General features: G+C 47.1%; 1 non-coding gene across 1 annotated transcript; it reads left to right on the forward strand.

Moving 5' to 3' along the window:
• Positions 1 to 6136: 6136 nt before the first annotated feature.
• Positions 6137 to 6295, forward strand: LOC132400148 (U1 spliceosomal RNA). Its single transcript, XR_009514182.1, has one exon. It is a non-coding gene; the product is annotated as a U1 spliceosomal RNA (small nuclear RNA).
• The last annotated feature ends 2601 nt before the right edge of the window (positions 6296 to 8896 follow it).

The raw sequence follows: 8896 nt of genomic DNA on the forward strand, positions 1-8896 counted from the left end.
TCAGTTGTAATGGCTGTGGGCGCACTGGGGGGTTGGGTATGCCAGTAGGGTCATGTTGCTATCACTAAATGCCCTGGTAATGTCCACTGTCCACTTGATTGGGGTATTGCCTTTAAGCACAATATACAGAGGGAGCATAAGTTCATTAGCTCGCGGAATGAAGTGGTGATAGAAATTCACCGTGCCTAAAATCTCCTGCAGGGTTTTAGTCGTGTGAGAAGGTGGGAGAAAAATAATGTGAGTTACTTTGATTGGAAGGGTTTTGCACTTTTTGCAGAGATGCAATGGCCGAGAAAGTCAATGGTTGACAAACCAAACTGGCATTCAGCGGGGTTAGTAATCAACCCCTGTTGGCTTAAGCTGTCGAAAAGTGTATTGAGATGGGATTCATGTTCGGATTTGGATGCACTGATGACAAGTAAACAAAACGAAAGTACGTTTTTTAATATGGAACCCATCAGCCATTGGAAAGTCTGTGCTGCACACTTCAATCCAAATGGCATCTGCAGAAACACCTAAAAAGTGTTTTGGGAAAGTCCTTCAAACATATAGGCTTCTAACCAGAGTGATTTTGGAAAAAATTAACTTTCTGGCTAAACATGCTGAGAAGTCTTGAATACGTGGCCTCGTTAAGACATTGGTAATCACCACATAAGCAGCAACCACCTTTGGATTTAGGGACCATATGGAGGGGTGCAGCCCAGGGGTTATTCGACCCCGAGTCTCTCCTTGTTGGCAAACTCAGCCTTCACAGTTGCTGGCTTTTCTGGGTCCAGTCTACGTGCGTGGGCATGGACTGGTGGGCCAGTTGTGGGAATGTGGTGCTCGACCCTGTGTTTTTTGACTGTAGTGGAGAATGTGGACTTGGTGAGGTTTGGATAATCATCCTGAGGTCAAGTAAACTCACATGCGGTGGTACATGTGCTTGAGAGAGTCGTTGTGGGGAACTTACTGGGAGAGCAGCATAACGACCCAAAGCCCTTGACATCCACAAGCTGGCAGTTCTTAAGATTGACTAACAGTCCTTGGGTACACAGGAAATCTGTACCAAGCAGAGGTCAAGCTACTTTAGCCAGGACAACGTCCCACATGTAACGTCACCACTGAAGCAGGGCATCACCCATTGTGTCTCGCAGGTCTAGATTCTGCTTCCTTTGGCAGGCTCTAGCGAGATTTCATCACTCTTGGCTTTGTCATCAATAGGCAATGCTGGCAGCACACTTAATTGAGCACCCATGTCACACAGGAAGCGTTGCCCTTGAAAGGGTGTCCATAATGAACAGTAGACGAGCCTGACAGACGGGACCCACATTGTTCACAGACTTCAGATGTCTCAATGCACTGGCAGTGTCGAAACTCCAAGGCTTTCTAGCGTTCATACCAAGGCGAGCATAGTAAAACACATGCCCACCTTTGTCTGTTTTACAACTGCAGGCATCTTTATGTTGGGGGCCTTGTTGACCAGCCTTATTGAGGTAGAGAAAGGACAGGGAATGATGCATCGCTGTCTGGCTGAGTGTAGACTATCAGCCATTTTAACAAGCTCCCTATAGTCCTTCTTGAATGCATTAGCAAGAGCGGTGCAGACTGTATCAGCATTTGCTGCATGAAGAGTTCTTTAAAAATAAAACAAGGATGGTTACTTCCCAGGAGAAGTGGCAGGAGACCTTATAACTCTGAAGCCTAGCATCACTGGAGCCAGGTAAGGAGAGCAACTGTCTGGTGCGTTCAGACTCCCGCAGTCCAGAAGTCTGTAGAAGGTGAGTTTTCAGCGATTAGTATTTATCCTGTTCTGGTCAGTGTTCAAGCAGACTCACTACTCACAGCCATGGAGGTGCTGAGTTGATGTTACCACTCAGTAAAATTTGGTGTCATCGGTGAGATTTCTCACAAAGCGAATTGGGCCTCAGGTTGTACAAACCAAGTGATGGCATTTTGCTCCTGAGAGTCTGGCAGTTTCAGAGCAACTGCGTTGGCCAACAAGTTCAATAACTCCGGAATCACCCTAAGGCATCAGGATCACCATTGTAGGGTTTTGCAAATAAAGCAAAGTGAGACATTTTATGCTTAATGAAACCTGCAAAACATTTCATTGAACTCCAAAACCTAAGCACAAAAGCAAGCTAAAATTCCTTATATATATTCTTTATATAATAATTTTATCACATCAGACCAGCCTCTCAATGTTGGTGGTTGTGAATTAGATACATTTCTCCAGATTACATTACCTACAAGTTTGATGACAATGGCATGAATATAGAGCAACTTATCTCCAAGAAAAGAAAAGCCTTTTGTACCTGGCAGAATGACATTGACAACAAGACCAGGCACAAAAGGCTTTTCTTTTCAACACAGGTGAAATGTTCGCATGTATCCTTGTCAGCTGAACTCATTCCATAGTCTGAAGAAGTACTCCCTAAATCGCAGTGTGGTTCTCATCTATCTAGAGGTACTGCAGTCATGATGTACACAGCACAACAGTTACAGGAAAAATGCCATGAACAAAGGCAAGCCTTGTACTTGGCTTTCTTAAATTTGACAACAGAATTTGTTACAGTAGACTGCCTACTCTCTGACATATACTATTCAGACATGGCTGCCCCGACAAATTCTGAGGCTACAGCTTGATTCAGCAATAGTGGTGCTGAATCAGAATCCTTCACTGTGAAACAGAGTTCAAACAGGGCTGTATCATGGCGCCCACTATATTTGCCATCTTTATTGTTGTCTCCCTTCACCTCATTGGCCAAGACCTGCCACAGGGAATCCCAATGATATACAAAGTGGACAAAAGGCTTCTCAAACTCAACTGGCCAAGAAAGCGGTCAGCACCAGCACTATCATTGAGCTTCAGTATGCGGGTGTCATCGCTCTGACGAAGACCTCCAATGTGTCTTGAACACTTATGCTCAGACACATAGGGCCCTGGGCCTTGAATATATAAAAAAAGCATCGGCCCTACATTAGTTACCACCCAACCAGTCGTTTATCCAGCCCTGCACGAAAGCCGAAGACACCAACTTTGAAAATGTAGACCACTTTCCCAACCTAGGCAGAACTTTCTCCTCAAAAGCAGACTTCAACTCAGAGAACAACCTCTACCTGAGTAGTGTTCATTGACCCAATGCAAGATTAAGGAAAGTAATTTTTGAAAACCACAACCCTCAGGTCAAAACAAAACTTCTGGTCTATAGAGCAATTGTCCTCCCTATCTTACTGCGTGGAGCTGAAGCATGAACTACCTACAGAAGGCACCTGAAACCCCTGGAACAATACTACCAAAGACCCTTACAAAAGATTTTGATGATCAGTTGGAAGGACAGATGCATGAGCACCAGTGTACTGGAGGAAGCCAATGTGAGCAGCAACTCCGCCACAATAAAGCAACACCAACACCGATGGATAGTCATGTTATCCGGATTCCTGACTAACACCTCCTCAAGCAGATCCTTTACTCTCAGTTGAAGGAAGGTCAGCGAGCCCCCAGTGGACAAAGAAAACGTTTCAAAGATAACCTCAAAATCAGCCTGAAGAAATTCAACATGACATTTAGAAACTGGGAAGACATTGCACTCAATAGATGCCCAAGTAGGAAATCTGTTCAAGAGGGAGCTGTGTTCTGTGAGAGCGACCTCCCCTGTGCCGCAGAGAACATGCAGCAGCTCTGAAAGGAGAGAGTGGGAAAAGTCAAAAGACCCAACCACTAACCACACCTACCACTTAATTTTGTGCCCATTGCATCAGAATGTCTGGATCCCAGGTTGGCTCGACAGCCACCTGAGAACCCACCAATAGACAGCCCTTAGGAGAACATCATACTTGAGTGATCTTTTGCTTTTGTGTTGCCTTTGACTTCCCTTGTAAGCCATGGATGCTGCATCTTCTGTTTAGAATATTTCTTCTTTGGAATGAAATGATCCTGTACCCTTTTGCATTCTCCAAGTAATTCCAGCTTTTCCTGCACTATAGTCATCCCTGCCAGTAGCCCCTTCAAATCAATTTTGGTAAGCTCCTCTCTCATATCTCTGTGGTTACGTTTACTCAGTGGCAATCCTAATACATGCAATTTTAGTTCCTTCCTTTCAAGCTACAGGGTGAATTCTATTATATTATGATCAAAGTCTCTTAAGAGTTTCTTTACCTTATGCTCCTAAGCAAATCTGGTTCGTTACACAACACCAGCCCAGAATAATCATTTCCCTAGTGGGCTCAAACACAAGCTTCTCTAAAAAACCTTAGAGTCCTTGACTCATAAAACACTAAAGCACAGAAACAAGCCCTTCAGCCCATCTAGCTTATATCAACTATTATGCTGTCTAAAACCACGCACAGTACTCCAAATTAGGTTTCACCCATGTCTTACAACTTCAACATAACCTCCCAACTCCAGTACTCAATGCATTGATTTATAAATACAAATGTGCTAGACGTTCTCTTTATGACCCTTTATACCTGTGATGCCACTTTCAAGGAATTATGGATCTGTGTTCCCAGATCCCTCTGATCTACCGTGCTCCTCAGTTCCTTAATTCCTTAATACAAGAGCAAGGATGTCCTTTTGCATTTGTACAGGGCCCTGGTGAGACCACACCTGGAATATTGTGTACAGTTTTGGTCTCCAGGTTTAGGGAAGGACATTCTGGCAATTGAGGAAGTGCAGTGTAGATTCACTAGGGTGATTCCTGGGATTGCAGGGCTGTCTTACGCAGAGAGATTGGAGAGATTGGGCTTGTACACACTGGAATTGAGGAGATTGAGAGGGGATCTGATTGAAATGTTTAAGATAATTAAAGGATTTGATAGGATTGAGGCAGGAAATATGTTCCAGATGTTGGGAGAGTCCAGTACCAGAGGGCATGGATTGAGAATAAGAGGTCAGTTATTTAAAACAGAGTTGAGGAAGAACTTCTTCTCCCAGAGAGTTGTGGAGGTGTGGAATGCACTGCCTCGGAAGTCGGTGGAGGCCAATTCTCTGGATGCTTTCAAGAAGGAGTTAGATAGATATCTGATGGATAGGGGAATCAAGGGATATGGGGACAAGGCAGGGACTGGGTATTGATAGTGAATGATCAGCCATGATCTCAGAATGGCGGTGCAGACTTGAGGAGCCGAATGGTCTACTTCTGCACCTATTGTCTATTGTCTATTCTAGAAGTCCTACCCTAGTTTGTTTTTCAAAGTGCAACATCTCATATCTGTCTACATTAAGTTCCATCTGCCATCTTTCAGCTCATTACTCCTGCTTGTCAAAATTCCTCTACAAGTTTTACAAGTCCCTCTACATTTACAAGGACTTTAGCAAAGCCTTTAACATGGTCCTACATTGGAAGTTGGTCAAGAAGATTAAGTCATTTGGCATCTGGGATGAGGTAGTAAACTGGATTAGACATTGGTTTCATGGCAGACGCCAGAAAATGGGAGTGGACGATTGCCTGTCTGACTGGAGGCCTGTGACTGGTAGTGTGCTGCAGGGATTGGTGGCTGGGTCCATTGTTGTTTGCCACCTATATCAACAAACTGGATGATAATGTGGTAAACTGGATCATGATATTTGTGGATAACACCAAGACTAGGGGCATAGTGGACAGTAAGGAAGACTATCAAAGCTTTGCATGAATGGTGAAAGAGATACAGGGCTGGAGATGGAGGAATCTAATAGGAGAGGACAGAAGGCTATGGAAGAAAGAAAAAGGGAGAGGAGCACAAGAGAGATGTGATGGGCAGGCAAGGAGATAAGGTGAGAAAGAGAAAAGGGGATAGGGAATAGAGAAGGGGAAGGTAGCATTACCAGAAGTTCAAGAAATTGATGTTTATGCCATCAGGTTGGAGGCCACTCAGTCAGAATATAAGGTGTTGCTCCTCCAACCTGAGTGTAGACTCATCACAACAGTCGGGGAACCAATGGATAGACATGTCAGAATGGGAATGGGAAGTGGAATTAAAATAGGTGACCACTAGAAAATCCCACATTTTCCTCTACAATCTGTAGCTGGTCCATGACCTCACTTCTACAGACACTGTATCCATCTCCTGAGTAAATACAGATGCAAAGAATCAGTTTAAGATCTCTCTGTGCTTTCAGCTCCATGCTTAGATGACCACTCTGATCTTGAAGATGACCAATTTTGTCCCTTGCATACTTACCTGGCAGGGGAGAGACCGTGATCATGAAGGCAGTTCTCCCAGGACGAGGCTATCCCATTGCACTTCGGGTGTGCTGACGCCTGCGATGTCCCCAAATGCGGGATACTCGACTGCAAAATTTGTGGTAGTGGGGGACTGCGTTCGCGCTCTAAAAAAAAATATTTGTCCCTTGCTCTCCATTTGTTCTTAACCTATCTGAAGAAGCCTTTGCGATTCTTCTTGACCTTTTCTGCTAAAGCAACCTCATGTCTTGTTTTAGCCTTCCTGATTTTCTTTTTAAATGTTGTCTTGTATTTTATACTCCTCAAGTACCTCATTTGTTCCTTTCTGTCTATACCTGTTCTGCACCTCCTTCTTCTTCTTAACCAGGGCCTCACAAATCAACATTCCCTAAACCTGTTCTCCTTGCCTTTTATTCTGACAAGATCAGACAAACTCTGCTCACAAAATTTCACTTTTGAAGGCCTCCCAATAATCAAGTACACTTCTGCCAGAAAACAACCAGTCCCAATCCACACTTGCCAGATCCTTTCTGAAACCATCAAAATCGGGCTTTCTCCAATTTAGAATCTCAACTGAAGGACAGGACCTATCCTTCGTCAAAAATTATGTTGAAACTAATGGCATTATGATTACTAGATCCAAAGCGTTTGCCTACACACACTTCTGTAACCTTCCCTGTCTCATTCCCTAAACAGAGGTCCAGTATTGCACAGTCTCTAGTTGAAACTTCTATATATTAAGGAAACTTTCCTGAACATATTTGACAAACTCTATGCCATCCAGCCCTTTCACAGTATGGGGTTCCAGTCAATATGCGGAAAATTAACATTACCCATTATCACCTTGTGTTACTTGCAACTGTCTGCAATCACTCTACAAATTTGCTCCTTTAAATACCATTGACAGTATTGAAGGATTCTCTTCAACAGACTGGAGTAGTTCCAGAGGCAATGCTTCCTGAAGGATAGTGGTGGAGAATTAATGGTGGCCATACCAGAGAGATCCATATTCTCAATGTGATTAGACGGATAAGAAATCATCATCAAGGTGCTTTTAGATCCCATAGCAAGATAACAACAGCTAAATGGGTTTAGAATCCTTTGAAATGACAGGGGAAGTGGGTGGGGGGGGGGGGGATAATGGAACTTAGATTAACCTATGTATATAATAAAACTATCTTCACAAAATTGCAGACTCTGAATGTGTTTGTGTCTCAAATGTACCATCATTTTTGAAATGGCTTTGCTTCTCAAAAATCATGTGACCTTACTTTTGGATTAGGCAACTTTCAATATCAAACTCCTGTCCCATTGAGATAAAAGAAATCAGAAGTGTTGTCAGGAACGGGGCCGGATGGAACCAAACACAGGACGCAGACACTGAAGTACTAGGGGGAGGACAGGATGGGGATGCCATGGATTGTAAGGGTTAATGCAGGCAGGAGGATCCCACAGTTCAGACGGGGCAGGCCGGCGGGAGGATCCCAGAGTTCAGACGGGGCAGGCAGGCGGGAGGATCCCAGAGTTCAGACGGGGCAGGCAGGCGGGAGGATCCCAGAGTTCAGACGGGGCAGGCAGGCGGGAGGATCCCAGAGTTCAGACGGGGCAGGCAGGCGGGAGGATCCCAGAGTTCAGACGGGGCAGGCAGGCGGGAGGATCCCAGAGTTCAGACGGGGCAGGCAGGCGGGAGGATCCCAGAGTTCAGACGGGGCAGGCAGGCAGGAGGATCCCAGAGTTCAGACGGGGCAGGCAGGCAGGAGGATCCCAGAGTTCAAACGGGGCAGGCAGGCAGGAGGATCCCAGAATTCAGACGGGGCAGGCAGGCAGATCCCAGAGTTCAGATGGGGCAGGCAGGCAGATCCCAGAGTTCAGACGGGGCAGGCAGGCAGATCCCAGAGTTCAGACGGGGCAGGCAGGAGGATCCCAGAGTTCAGACGGGGTAGGCAGGCAGGAGGATCCCAGAGTTCAGACGGGGTAGGCAGGCAGGACAATCCCAGAGTTCAGACAGGGCAGTCAGGCGGGAGGATCCCAGAGTTCAGACGGGGCAGGCAGGAGGATCCCAGAGTTCAGACGGGGCAGGCAGGAGGATCCCAGAGTTCAGACAGGGCAGGCAGGCGGGAGGATCCCAGAGTTCAGACGGGGCGGGCGGGAGGATCCCCGAGGTCAGACGGGGCAGTCAGGCGGGAGGATCCCAGAGTTCAGACAGGGCAGGCAGGCAGGAGGATCCCAGAGTTCAGACGGGGCGGGCGGGAGGATCCCAGAGTTCAGACGGGGCCGGCGGGCGGATCCCAGAGTTCAGACGGGGCAGGCGGGAGGATCCCAGAGTTCAGACGGGGCAGGCAGGCGGGAGGATCCCAGAGTTCAGACGGGGCAGGCAGGCGGGAGGATCCCAGAGTTCAGACGGGGCAGGCAGGCGGGAGGATCCCAGAGTTCAGACGGGGCAGGCAGGCGGGAGGATCCCAGAGTTCAGACGGGGCAGGCAGGCAGGAGGATCCCAGAGTTCAGACAGGGCAGTCAGGCGGGAGGATCCCAGAGTTCAGACGGGGCAGGCGGGAGGATCCCAGAGTTCAGACGGGGCAGGCAGGCGGGAGGATCCCAGAGTTCAGACGGGGCAGGCAGGCGGGAGGATCCCAGAGTTCAGACGGGGCAGGCAGGAGGATCCCAGAGTTCAGACGGGGCAGGCAGGAGGATCCCAGAGTTCAGACGGGGCAGGCAGGAGGATCCCAGAGTTCAGACGGGGCAGGCAGGAG

The sequence above is a fragment of the Hypanus sabinus genome, chromosome 9 (assembly GCF_030144855.1).
Source record: "Hypanus sabinus isolate sHypSab1 chromosome 9, sHypSab1.hap1, whole genome shotgun sequence".
In the NCBI taxonomy this organism is placed as follows: Eukaryota; Metazoa; Chordata; class Chondrichthyes; order Myliobatiformes; family Dasyatidae; genus Hypanus; species Hypanus sabinus.